This window comes from Protopterus annectens, chromosome 15.part0 (assembly GCF_019279795.1).
Source record: "Protopterus annectens isolate FY-2018-M chromosome 15.part0, PAN1.0, whole genome shotgun sequence".
NCBI classification, from domain to species: Eukaryota; Metazoa; Chordata; order Ceratodontiformes; family Protopteridae; genus Protopterus; species Protopterus annectens.
Genome location: NC_056749.1, coordinates 188,198,530 through 188,212,702, shown reverse-complemented (window position 1 = coordinate 188,212,702; position 14,173 = coordinate 188,198,530).

The window sequence follows — 14,173 nt, the reverse complement described above, 5'->3', positions numbered from 1 at the left end:
TTTTAATGATGATGTTATAACATTTTATCTTTTGTTGTACCCCAAAAGGCAGATGGCAGGGTGTGGACAGACAGTGGCAGGAATTTTTTCAGCTGATGTTTTGTCTTCCTACAATGCATTATGTTTTCCTACAAAATTGCATTTTTTTTGCTTTCATTTTGCTGCAGTCACCTCTCCATTGTCTTAAAGAACCTTGCGTTACTGTGTTCTTTTGAAGACAGACTGACTATACTTATTTCTGTTAGTTGCAAACTCCCACAAAGGTAGTTATAACCTTTTTTTTGTTCCAGCAAGAATTAATGGCCTAATTTCTTACTTATGTGAGGGCTACAGGTATCTTAGCTGCCTGGACTCCTGAAGGTCCTTTTTCAACCACAGGTGTCAAGCTTCCTGCCATTCATGTATGTGCTGCCTGCTCATCTGTAACACCTCAAAGCAACAAAGAATGTTGCACGGAATGCTTCAACCATCTCAAAAGCACAATTGTAGGTGGTTTCACAGAAAGCAAAAATTGCTATGTAAAATAACTGCAGTGTTGGTCACAAACAAAAACAGGGAAATATTAAGTTGTTTATTCTTCTTCCTCTAGGAGGTTAAATTAAAACCATGTTTGGCAGAGAAAAATCTCAACATTTTCATGTTGTTATTTAGTGTAAATAATTGCAGTTTTTAAGAAAGATATGACACATAAATATAGAAGGTATTTCTGGAAGAGTTTCAAGGGGCCAGCTTTTTTTTTTTTATATAACCTAGAAAGGATTAAATCATTCAACATTGGATCTTTTTCATTAACTTCAACGGTGTTTTGTTTTATACAATTCAGCCTGTATAACAATTTATGTAAAGTCGCAGGGTGTTCATAATCTGAGACTTTATCCACTGTGAAAACTGACTGCCTAACAAACTTTTTTTTTAAATAAATTACCGCAACAAAACATAGCCTTAGTTGTATATGATCAGACATCCACACTAATACTTTTGTACACTACAATGCACATACGGTTAGGGCTTATTTATTTGTTAAGTTTTTCAGTTGACCTTGGTCTTATTTGTCTCTTCGGTCCTCCCTTCTCAGTACTCCTAGTTTTACTTGGACATCTGCTTCGGCTTTGCCATTGCAATTGTTACAATATGACATTTAAGTAAATGATGTATTTTAGTGTTCATGCTATATGTGGGATTGTCTGAGTCCTGGAAGGATGAGCAATATATAATGACAGCAGGATTTAAGATTTACTTTTACCTCACTGATCAAGCTGTGAGAGCCACTCATATGTCATCTGAAAGCTGACGTGTTTTAATATGAATGTGATGTCACATTAAAGGTACACCTACTTATTTTTTAACCATCCTATGCAAACGTTCGCAAGGCCACTGATTTCTTTCTAAAGTACACTACAAATGAGCTATTACTCCCAAATCATATTTATGTTTAATTTTGGGGCACTGTGTTGTTAAAGCTGTATGTCAGTAGACACTGGAGAAGAAAGTTACAGCTTCTGAAGATGCACTTTTTTAATTTAATTTTAAGTGGCAAGGGAGCTTCCAGACCATTATACTGGCAGCCAACAAAGCCAAGTCTGCCACGGTCTTCTGATTAAATAAATGAATGAAGGATTTATGAAAATCCTGATGTGTAGTAAGCACAGTTGGACCACCATTTTAGTAAGCACAGTTGGACAGCCATTTTAGGGACTGCCATAGTCAATACCATACTATTCTAGCAGTTTGTCCAAATGATCTGTATTTCTGTACAGGATGTGTGTGTGTAGGTATATATACACATGTATAAAATGCTGCTTTATTGTCTACCATACATTAAAACTGGAGATGCCTTCCTGTCTGTCTGATATAATAAAGAAGATTTATTGACGTGCCCAGTGATTCTTTGGTGTTTTTTTCCTAGCTAAATTAGACTGGTTGTTGTGTAAAGCTCAACTTTCTCATGAAATGTACTCTACAAGTTAAATACACATTGTTTTTCAGTACAAAATATCTATTAAATAAAGTCACTTATTTCTCATCAAATGATATGATACAGAAAAGAATAAAAGTTGCAACTTTTTTTTTTTTTTTGCTTTTAATACCACAGTCATCAATGAATCAGGACTTTGTATGTAAAATATGGAATAAATGTACAATGTGGAGACATAAGGAGAAGCTGTTTCAGGCAGCTGATAGTCGAGGTAGATGCTTGCTGTGTCCATGTCCATCAAATGCCTCACATCCTTTAGGAGTCTTGCAGAGATAACAGAAAACAGCAAGTTTTACCATTGAAAAGTAAAATGTGAACAAATTACATTACACAAACATGAGCAATTATGTTCAGTATTTTAAACTTTTGATGTTTAATGTTTGTTTATAAGGCGTTCGCTGTAATTTATATATGATGCACGAACATAGACCCAGCCAAACACTTCTCCTCATAGTCGATAACTCTTCACCAGCACAACTGGAAGGAGTAGAAGACCAAGAAACAGAAGGGGTTGGGCTTAAAAGCTACAAGAACATAGAAAAGCCCCAGAGTAACATCCTGCCATCCTTTGGGTGGATCCGTAGCTACAGGGGCAACATGCTTAGTTTTTTGCTTCATTTTTAGAGAAACATCAGCTTTAACAAATTTAGGAGGTTCAGACCCTTGATTTGATTTGATGAGGGTAACAGGCACCTCTTCTCTAACAAGTAGTTGGGGAATCCACCTAGGCTCCTACAATATAATCAGCAGTGATTCTCTTTCCATATCTGCACTAAATGTAGGCAGCTCCATGTTGGCCTTCAAATGGGTTGAGGCAGAAGGACTTGACAGGGAATCCAGATGGTCCTCAGATTTTTATTCTAATCTGAAGGAGATGTCCCATGGAGGCTGGACAGCAGCAGGATCAGTTCACATCTTTTTGTCTTTCTTCTTAAGTGGCAGCTGAACATCAGGGTGGGTGGATTCGGCCATGGTACTCTGAGGCAAATACTTCAATTGCAGGTTCTGCAACTAAATGGAAACAGATGACAGATAACTGCAGAATGTCTTAAGGACCAATACCTAACAAATCTCACACTGTGTATGGTCGTGGGTAGCACCAAAACAAAAAGGGCACTGTTCATGTCTATCTTTATGGGGAATCTGTCTCCCACACTAACATTTTCCCTTCCTGCATGACATGTAAAGTAAGCTAATACTTATAAAAAAGAAAGGAAGAGACCCTAATGGGGCACTTACTGTAGAAAGGCTTGGTACTGGAACCAACTCTGTGAATGGCTTGAGACCAAATTCAAACATAGCGTTTGGACTGGTGGTAAAGAAGTTCTGTGGATTAGGCATCATTTTTGTTGGTGTACATGCATATTGTCGACCAGTGAGTGGTCAATCAGGTGTGGCCGAAAGGAGTGCAGCAACATCTCAAAAATGCGATTGCAAGTGTTGCAAATCGCAAAATCCCACCCCCTTTTTGACCCATGTTAGCACTAGTTTTATGGTGTAAAGTGGTCGAAATGTCAAATTCAGTGTTTTTGCGACATTCTGACCATTCAGCGTTATGGGATTCACAGAGAAAAGTCAGTAAAATGTATGGTCGTGCAATGTGTGCTCGACCATATGAATGTAAACCATTTTTGCCACATATGTACTTTACACCTTGCATGTAGGATATACATCTGGCACTCTGATAGACCTCCTGCATATCCACAAAACAAACCAACAGAATTACCCATTCTAAAGAATTAAAGCTTGCTTGTGATATAAGTAGGGCCTGCTGGAGAGACAGGTATATATCCCAGAGACAGGCCCATCACTGGAATAGGGTCCCCATCCATGTGAACAGAGTTCTTCCATTACCCAGTGCATGTGTAACTTGGACTATTGGATGGAAAAACAGGAAATTCATCCCTGGTTTGGCACCTGTATTGCTAATGGACACAGGCAGCCTGTAAGTGGTTCTTCTTCCAAGCCCCTGCTTACACTCGTCAAGGACACCAGAACTTGTCAGAGATTTGAGATGCATGGCTAGCCTTAAAAAGGCTCTTGTGGTTGCTAGCCTAGTCAACACCTGTGAACCTATATGGAGCCTGGAAGATGTAAAGGCTTTGGCATACTAGCCAGATGTTTGGTTATCTTCAGCAGGATATCTCAGGAGTAAATAACACTGCAACAGTGATAATGAAGGACATCTTAATGTTTCTGGGAAAGCAGACTATTTCTGTCCTCTACAACCCATGTAAAAATATGTCTTGCATGTCCCAGATCTGAACAGAGTTCATCAAGTTGATTCCTGATTCAGCTTTCTTGGTAAATTAGAGGCATCCCAAATCATACAGCAGTACAAGTAGGGAGGAAATATCAGTCCTGTTTGACTACCCTAGTAGTCCTCCAAATCAGACCAGAAACACACTCAAGCTGCTCATGCCTTTAAACCAAGGTAACAGAATGCAGACAGTTCTATTCCAACATGAGACAGTGCAGATTTTGATATGAAGCAGAGAGTGTGAACATTTCCATTCTACAATACACATTGTAACATGTTGGTTATGGAAGATTTGTACATGCTTTTTATTGTGCACTCAGAATGTAAGGCGTGGTAATACAGAGACTGTATACTGAAGAAAGCAATTAGCCAAATCTCAAGCTCTTAAATGCCAGTTACTATACCATAAAAGGGATGTGCCTCAAGGACTAAGTTCAAAAATGTAGTTTCTCACTGGAGGATCATAGGAAAAGATGATGTGACAAAAGTCAACACTGATGACACTTTCCTAAGACTAGACCAGGTCACAGGAAACTTGAGAACTTAGGTTGACAGTAACCTGAATTTTGATCACCATGTGCCCATGATAGTGAGAAAATCCTTCTACGCAAAGAAACTTGCAAGTAAATGCATGGCATCCAGATCAAAGGAGAACATGGCCCCACTATACTGAGCCCTCATTAGTCCAGTAATAGAGTACAATGCACCCCTTGACATGTACCTGACCAGGCATTTGCAACAGCTGGAGCAGCTACAGACCTTTCTCACTAAAAGAATGCAGGGTGTAAATAATATCTCCTATGCAGATGGCTTCTACGGACTACTTAGGGGCAATTTATACCGAAACTGCAAGACATTTTTCAGTCCAAGCCCTGATGAATCTGCTACACATTCACAAAACAAACAGCAATAGAATTACCTGATCCAAGGATCTAAACCTCATCTGTGAGTAAACAAAACATGTTGAAGGGAAGGATAAGTATTCTCAAAGATTACCCCTTCTCTGAAGCAAAGCTTTTCCCTCAGCCTATTTGAATGCAGTTTGGACCAGTGGATGGGAAATCACAAATTCACCCCTGGCTTGTCACCTGTAGCCCTTATGGAACAGGGCCAGTTTATATATGCCCTAAGTCACAGGCATATGTCAAAGTTATTCTAGCTCATGAGCACGAATGGCTAGGGTTAAAAAGGCTGTAGGGGCATTTGTTAGCTTGGTAACCTCCTATAATTTTGTTTAGTCAGAGTTGGTATAACCCCTGATGTAAAAACCATAACATTTCATAACTGGAATTAACTGTAATGCAGAAATACATTATTTAAAACACATTTGTAAACATTTGGCTTTAAGCTGATAGAAATGGTAAAGCAAAAAATATTGAATCTTTAAAGAGTACACAGTTTGAAAGTACATTTTTGTCTAGTAAGATAAAAAAATGAGTACAAAAAATGATCCCAATGACTCTGATAAGCTAGTAACTTTAGTAGACTGCTTATTAGTTAATCATACATTTAGAAATTAACTGAATGTTTTTAAGGACAAATGCTGTGTAAGAAATGGACCTCCAACTGTGAAAAAACATATTAATTTATTAGAAATGTGGAGGGAGGGTTCACGCTGTTTAGTTATGTACTGCTAATATTAAATAAAATTGTGAAAGCAAGGAAGAAAAAATCTAAAATACATGCTGTAGACATATGGAGTTTGATTGTATAGCAAGAACAACTGAGTAATATATAATAAAATGCACTGTGTTTTTAGAAAGAAGAGAGATTTAAGCTCTACTAGAGTCTGGGAGCATAAGTTCCTTTGCTGGCCTTTCCCTAGTGTATAATCAAAACTAGTAACCGCTCAGAAAGCGGACATATTATGTATTCATTGTTATAAAAAGGGTACTCCTTTATGTATATAGAAATTCAGACAATTCTAGACATATTGTTACATCATGTGGAGATGACCCATTATTTGACTCATGGTATAAAATTAGATCATCATTTTCTCCATTTTAAAGCACTACAGGAAGTGTAGGATGAGACAGAATCCATAGTCATTATAGCAAGATCATATACCAATATTTAGTTTAAGAATGGAGATGAAAGAAAGCAAACCAGTGACACATAGATATTCAGAACCAAAACTGAAAAAAAATGGGAATTAGTACAGGAACTGCAAAACCACTTGGATTTGCTTGTGGTTACAAAGTGAAAAAAGGGTCTTGCCTGTTTTCAGAAGCATGCCCCAGGTGAAACAGCAACAGCAATCCAAAGCTATAAAGGACAGTAGTATCGGGAACTCTAAACTACAAAAAAAAAAAGGTCAGTACAAGACAGAAGTCCACATAGTGACTTGCCAGAAGCATTAACACAAACATATGAAAAGGAATGCACCTGAGTCACAACCCAAAGAGCAAAGTGAAGGCAGAAAGTGAAAGAAGCAGGATCATTCAGAATATAATAGTATAAAGTACAGAATGCAACTGAAAGTCGACTCTAAGCAGGAGGACTCTGTGATAAAGCTGTCATGCCCTTTGTAGTAACGGGGAAACTTCAAGAAGAAAAAGGAGTAACAGGGTAGTACAGACTTCTACTGATGTAGATGGAGAGCAGCGACATTTAAGCCAGATCACTCAGGAAGCGCGTGCTAGTCAAGAAGAGAATGCAAAAGATTTATTTTGTTTAGAGCTACACTTTGAAGGGGAATAAATTGGAGCTGCTCTGCCAGTGTTGTCAGGGTAGGAGACAACACATTCCATCTCGATAATAATCAACTGACAACATATTGTAGCCATCACCTTTCTAAAGATTCCAGTTTTAAAATACATGGATATTTGTTCATTCAAACCAGGCCATTTCATGGCATTAAACTTCAATTGCCAGCAAAGTTCAAGGTTTTCCAGATTGAGTGTCCATCCCCCTCTGCCTGATAGGACAAATTGTTCTTTGTATGAAGATCTTGCCATGAGTAAGAACTGTTCATATGCACACCCTGAACAGACACCAGCCTGGTTAACAACAGGAAAAACAATGCTCCTACTTTAGAGTGAACGTGCATGTTGTGTTAAAAATTATAGACCAATAACTTGCCTTCCGACAACATGTAAACTATACATTGGCATTGATGGCAAAAGAGTTTATAGTCATTTAGATGAAAACTCAATCATGGCAATAGAACAAAAGGGGTAATGAGGAAAGTCACATGGAACAAAGGATCATTTGTTGTTAAAGTCACAATGGAGAAAGTACAGTTGTGTACACTTACCATAAATGTAGATGTTCCAGTGTATTCACTGTTGCAGTCATCACATTTGGCTTATCTGCTTGCAGTAGCCCTCAGTCGGCCTGATTAACAAAGTCTTGGGTCCTGCATCGGTTGCTGTCCCATCTTCCATGATGTCAGGTAGTCAGGGGTATAAAGCATGCAGCCGATGCCATTACATCAGTTTTTCTTGCCCCAGATGTCAGGTGCCCCCATAATGGGAAGCAATTATATATACAACACAAGGTTACACCTCCAACAAAAAAGCAAATACACCAAAAAGCTTTAAACATAGTAAGCAAGAATAGAGGTATAGCCAATAGAAGTCAGAGGGCTGGAGGGAGGGTAACCAGGACTGCAACTGTGAATACACTTGAACATCTACATTTATGGTAAGTGTACACAACTGTATTATGTTCTTCGTGTTTCACTGTTGCAGTCATCATATTTGGGTAGATTCCCAAAGCTAAGGATGGGAGGAGGAAATTAGATAGCATTAGGACCAGCTATAAGGCCTTGCAAGACTGCAGTGGAAAAGCCATCCCTGTGTTTAGAGAAAATTGGCAAATGGTAATGCTTGGTGAAGTTATGTACAGAACTCCAGGTAGCAGCTTCTAGGACGTCCCTGGTAGGGACACCTTTGAGAAAGGCTGTAGAGGTAGATGCAGCTCTGATAGAATGTGGTCTAATCCCCCTGTGGGGTAAGCTTTCCATGGTGCTTATAGCAGAAATGAATGCAATGGCCTATCCAGTTAGAAATGGTTTGCTTTGAAATGGCCTTCCCCTCTGCCCCTGTACAAATAAAATCGAAGTTGTCTGTGCACATCTAAGGAGTGCAGAATTCTCTCTCCTTCGTTCTGTGGATTAGAAAAGAAGGTTGGCAAATAAATGGACTGATTAAGGGCCACACTCAATACCACCTTGGGCATGAAGGAGGGATTGGTCCTGAGGGACACCCTATCCGCATGAAAAATTATGAAAGGCTCCACTGCCATGAGGGCCTGTAATTCAGATACCCTTCTAGCTAAGTGATGGCTAAAAGAAAGTCTGTTTTCCAAGAAAGGAATTTCAACTCTGCATTTGTATTTGGCTCAAAAGGAGATAGAGTGAGTTTTTCCAATACAAAGTTAAGGTCCCAGGCTGGGGTAGGAGCTCTCCTGGGTGGTCTTAAGTTTTTGGCCCCTCTGAGCAACTGCTTCAGCAGTGGATGAGAGAAGAGGGGTGGTTCTGTGTTTTAATGAGCTGAAATGGCTGAGGCATGAATTTTAATGGAGGAAAAGGAAGGGCCCTTGTGCAGCATCTCAGTTAAGTACTGAAGAATCTGAGGTAAATTGGGTGCTGCTTTGTCCACCCCCTGAGTTTGGTTTCAGGAACAGAATCTTTTCCATTTTTCAGTGTAGGATTTTCTAGTACTAGGCCTCCTTGCCTGTAAAATGGCATCCAACGCTTGCTTACTGAGGATGGTAAAGGAGAGATCAAGTAATTAGCCAGGCTGCCAGTTTCAGGGTTTGACGCTGTGGGTGCAGAATCTGGCCGTCCTGATGAGACAGCAGGACAGGGGTCTGAGGCAGGTGCCATGGTGCTAGCAGTGATACACTGCACAAAAGAGGGTACCAGTGTTGGCATGGCCAGTCTGGTGTAATCAGTATCATCCTTGGTTTGTCCTGTTTGATCTTTAATAGTACCTTGGAGAGAAGAGGCAGAGGGGGAAAGGCATAAACTGATAGGTTTTTCCAGGTGAAGGACAGGGCATCCACTTTCCAAGCTTGTTTGTGGGGAGTCCTTGTGCAGAATTTTTTTCAATTGGTAGTTCTGGGGGGAGGCAAACAGGTCTATATCTGGGCTCCCCCATTTGTTTCTCAACATGTTGAAAATCCTTGGTTCCGGTTTCCACTTATGTGGGTCCATGAGATTTCTGCTTAGATCATCTGCCACAGTATGTTTAGCTTTCCTGGCAGGAACTGAACCTATAGGTGCACTTGGTAGCTCAAGGCTGTGTTCCACAGAGCCATGGCTAGTCTGCAGAGAGGATATTAGTGGGTTCCCCCCTGCTTGTTTATGTACCACATAACCGTGGTGCTGTCCATCTTTACCATTAATTGTCTTGTAAGGATGTGGTCCTTGAAGGCTGTCAGAGCATTCTGTACAGCTAACATTTTTTTCTGATTGATGTGCAGGTGCATTTGACTTGGGTTCCATTTGCCCTGAATGTACTTCCCTGCCAAGTGAGCCTCCCATGCATTGTCTGATGCATCTGTTGTTAGGGTTTGGGTGGCAGGGGGTAGAGTGAATGGCAGTCCCTTGTTTTGGTGACAGGCGTCTGCCCACCAAAGCAACTCTATCTGTAGACAAAGAATGATAGGAAGCATTGCTTCTAGATCCTGAGAATGCTGACACCACAAGCTTTTTAGATACCATTTTAGTTTCCTGATATGCAGTCTTGCATATGGAATTAGTAGAATACAGGAGGCCATGAACCCCAGGGCTTGTAGTATTTTCCTTGCAAATAGCTGGGTCTTTGTGGCCAGTAGTTTGAAGTAGGCTGTCAAAGAACTTGTTTTACTGGCGTGAGAAAAGCCATCTGGGAAGTTGTGTTCAAGCTTGCTCCCAGGAATACAATTTGTTGGCAGGGTACAAGATGTGATTTCTTTTTTTTTATAGTGTACCCCAGGGAAGTTAGCAGTTTCTGTACAAATGCGAGATGATTCAATAGTATGTCATGTTTTTCTGCCTGAATAAGACAATCATCCAGGTATGGATATATGTGGATATTTCTTTGACTGTAGAATGCAATGACTGGAGCTAGGCACTTTGTGAATACCCTGGGCACAGTAGATAAGCCAAATGGCAGTGCAAAGAACTGATAATGCATGTATCCTGCTTTGAAGTGTAGGTATCTTCTGCAGGATTCCCTTATTAGAATGTGCAGGTAAGCTTCCTTTAAATCCAGTTTTGCCAACCAGGCATCTTTGCCTGGCATAGGAAGCAGTTGGTGAAGAGTTAACATCTTGAATTTTGGAATCACCAAAAATGTGCTTAGGATGGAGAGGTCCAGTATAAGACACCAAGAGTTGTCTTTTCTGGGCACCAGGAAAAGTCTTGAGTAGAAACCTTGTCCCCATTCCTCTTCTGGGGTAGGTTGAATAGGCCTTATGCTTAAGAGAGCAAGAATTTGCTTTTGAGCCTCCGTCCACTGATTTGGGGGTAGGTCTGGGCAACCGTTTGGGGTTGGTAAGGAGTGAAAGTGGAATCTGTATCCTTGGTAAACTATATTTAAAACCCATTTGTCCTGGGTAATGAGTTCCCAATTTTTTGCCTGCCAGGCAATCTTTCGCCCTAAGGGAACAGTCAGTTGTGCAGGGCTTGGAAGATTTAAAGTTAAGTCATTGAGACAGTTTACCATAGGGGGGAGTCTTACCACTCCCTGCTTTGAAAGTGGGAGCCCCCCAGTGCTTATCCCTGTGAGTACCTTGGGACTGAAGCCTGGGTGTTCTGCTGGTTCTGGGTTTGGACTGAGAAGGCCTGGAAGAGGCAGGAAAGGACCAACTTTTTGAGATCCAATGCCTACTAAATCTGGGGGACTGTACTTGCAGGAAATCTTTAACAGTTTGCATAGATTTAGCTTTTTCCTCCATCTTTTTAAGTACTACTTCTGCTTTATTGCCAAACAGGCAGTCTTGGTTTAAGGGAGCATCCAGCAATTTAGCTTCAACATGATCTGCAAAGATTGCTCTTTAAGCCAAGCATGCCTTCTAAGTACAGACCCAGTGACAGCAGCCCTGCAAGATGCCACTAGTGAATCAAAACTACACTGCAAAGTATGTTTTCCAACTTGTTCAGCAGAATGCATTAAATCCTGTAAATCTTTATTTTCAGCACAGTCAGGAATCAACATCAATTTCTGTTTAAGCAATCCAATAATATGCTGCTGATACTTCAACATATGAAACTGGCAGTTTAAGGCCCTAATGTCTAAGGTTGCAGAAGTGTATACCTTCTTAGCCTATCTATTCAGCACCCTGGAATCTCTATCAGAGGAGGTTGGATTTTTGTCTGTAGTAACCTTAATACCTTTGGGTCCCTGTGAAATGGTCTCAGGATCCACAGTAGGATTTTTAAAAAGGAACTTGTGAGAGTCAGGAACCCGGTAATATCTATCAGGTTTTCTGGGAGCAGGAGGTAAAGAGGCAGGGGCCATGCAAGATTCCGAAAAGGCATCATCAACAATGTCCAGTACAGGAGGTATAGCTAAAGGCCTGTGCTGGGGCAGGAGTAAGAAATCCCTAAGCCTCTTTTTAGAGTCAGAGTAATCCTGTCTTTCCCAGTGAAAATGCTCCCTAAGAGTATGCAAGGTTTCACCAAAAGAGAAATCCTCTGGAGGGGAAGCAGTGGGAATAGAGTCCTCTGCATCAGAATCCCCATAGGTAGATAAGAGTAAATCCTGGTCATCAGAGGAAACAGAAATTTTAGAATCCTAATGAGAAGAATCATAAGCAAACTCAGTCCTAGGTCTCTTAGAGGGGGAAGGTTGGCTTCAGCAATTCTTATCATTTGTTTTTTAGGCATAGAGGCCTGACCATGCGGTCTGAGCGTCTGTTTTATAGGCATGGATCGAGTTTTAGGCATTGAAAAAGAAGATGGCATTGGTTTAATATGCAAGTCAGTAGGCCTGAATACACCCTCAGAAGCCAGTGCCTGCACAGCGGCTCCGGACCCATCCAAGGTAGAGACATCTGCAGGTTCCACAGTTGAAGCATCTCGCAGCATACCGGACTCTGAATGGGTCTCAGTAGAGGCCTGCGAATCTGATGTAGCTGGTATTAGGGGCTGCAGAAGCACCTCAGTGAGTACCGGCAAACTGGCGACTAGCTTAGGAGAAGCGTCGTCGGCAGCTTTGGACCTATGCGGTCTGTCTGTCTTTATCTTTGAATTTTTTCATAATGTTGGTATTCGGGTGGCTTACCAAAGCCATATCTGGATAATTGAACTGAGTACCAAAATATCTAGAAGTGTAAATATACCGACGACAAATAGTTTGTTGTTTAAATAAGGCACAAAACCGATAGCGAGGTACGTCGTGGTCAGGGCCTAGGCAAGGAATGCAGTACGAATGAAAATCTTTATGAGATATTTGCTTTCCACAAGAAATACAATTATTGACCTTTACTGACATCGGTTATGAGCAAGAAAAAGTTTCCCCAACGGGGTACTTAGTTGAATACTTCGGTTCTGAAACTTGAAAACGAAAATTTCAGAAGTCGGCCGACTGGCACTTGCCAACTGCTTCTGCTTTGGACACCGCATGGCAAGAAAGACTGATGTAATGGCATCAGCTGCATGCTTTATACCCTTGACTACCTGACATCATGGAAGATGGGAAAGCATCTGACGCTGGACCTAAGACTTTGTTAATCAGGCCGACTGAGGGCTACTGCAAGCAGATAACCCAAATGTGATGACTGCAACAGTGAAACATGAAGAACATCTGTAAAAGGGAAAGAATCAAAGTATGGCATGGATTGACTACAAAAAAGAATTTGACAGTATCCCTCATTCATGGATAAAAATGGAGTGCTTAAAATGTATAAGATATGCCCTGCGCTGATAGATTACATTAAAGTGACCATGGAACAGTGGCAGATCACTATGCAATTAAGCCATGATAAAGGACAAATTATTATTCCTGGGATAAAAATTCAAAGGGGGATATTTTGGGGCTAGTCCCTGTCACCAATGCTGTTCTGTCTTGCCCTTAACCCATTAAGCTATCTACTTAACACATTAGGTCATGGCTATAATTTGTCTCCCAGAAAACAACAAAGTGTAAAGACCTTTCATCAACTTTCTGTGGATGATTTAAAACTGTATAGTTCATCAGATGAGGAACTGACAGCAAAACTGCAAGTGGTCAAAACTTTTTCACATGAAATAAGAATGTCATTTGGTCTTCATAAATGTGCAAAAGCAACCTTTAAAGCAGAAAAAATGCAGCACCAAGAAAACAATAGTTTGGGACAGGAATGTTTTATAACAGATCTTGAGCAAGAGGGATTATATAAATATTTGGGAATTGATGAAGGATCAACAATAAAACATGAACAAATGCAAATAAAACTCAGTAAGGAATATTTCTGAAGGGTTAAATTAATACTAAAACAGCATTGACCTCTAGGAATACAGTCCAAGCTCTAAACCAATTTGCTCTTCCTGTCTTAACTTACAGCTTTGGCGTGATTAACTGGCCGCAAAACGTGTTGGACAGGATAGGCAGGAAAACAAGGATACTTCATGCTCATCAAATGATTTATAAAAATCAGTGCATACCGAGATTATATATCCCATGTTCTGAAAGAGGTATGGGCCTTGTTGAAATTGATCACATGTATAGATCTGTAATTGTGGGACTGCACACATATCTGTTGACTTCACAAGACCCAAACATAGTGAAGGTTCTTAACTCATTAACCCCGACAACCATCTCATTGCCCCTCTGTCCTTACATCTGAGCTTGCTATGAGACAATAGGAATTTCAGTTTGTTACCTCCAAGTGCCTTGCAGTGGTGTGAGAAACTTTAATGTGCATTTATAACTGTTTTCATGGTAATACACGCTGAAATCATAACCATACTTGTTATTCTCCTTCTATAGTTATGATTCAGTGTGTATTACATGGTAGTCACATTA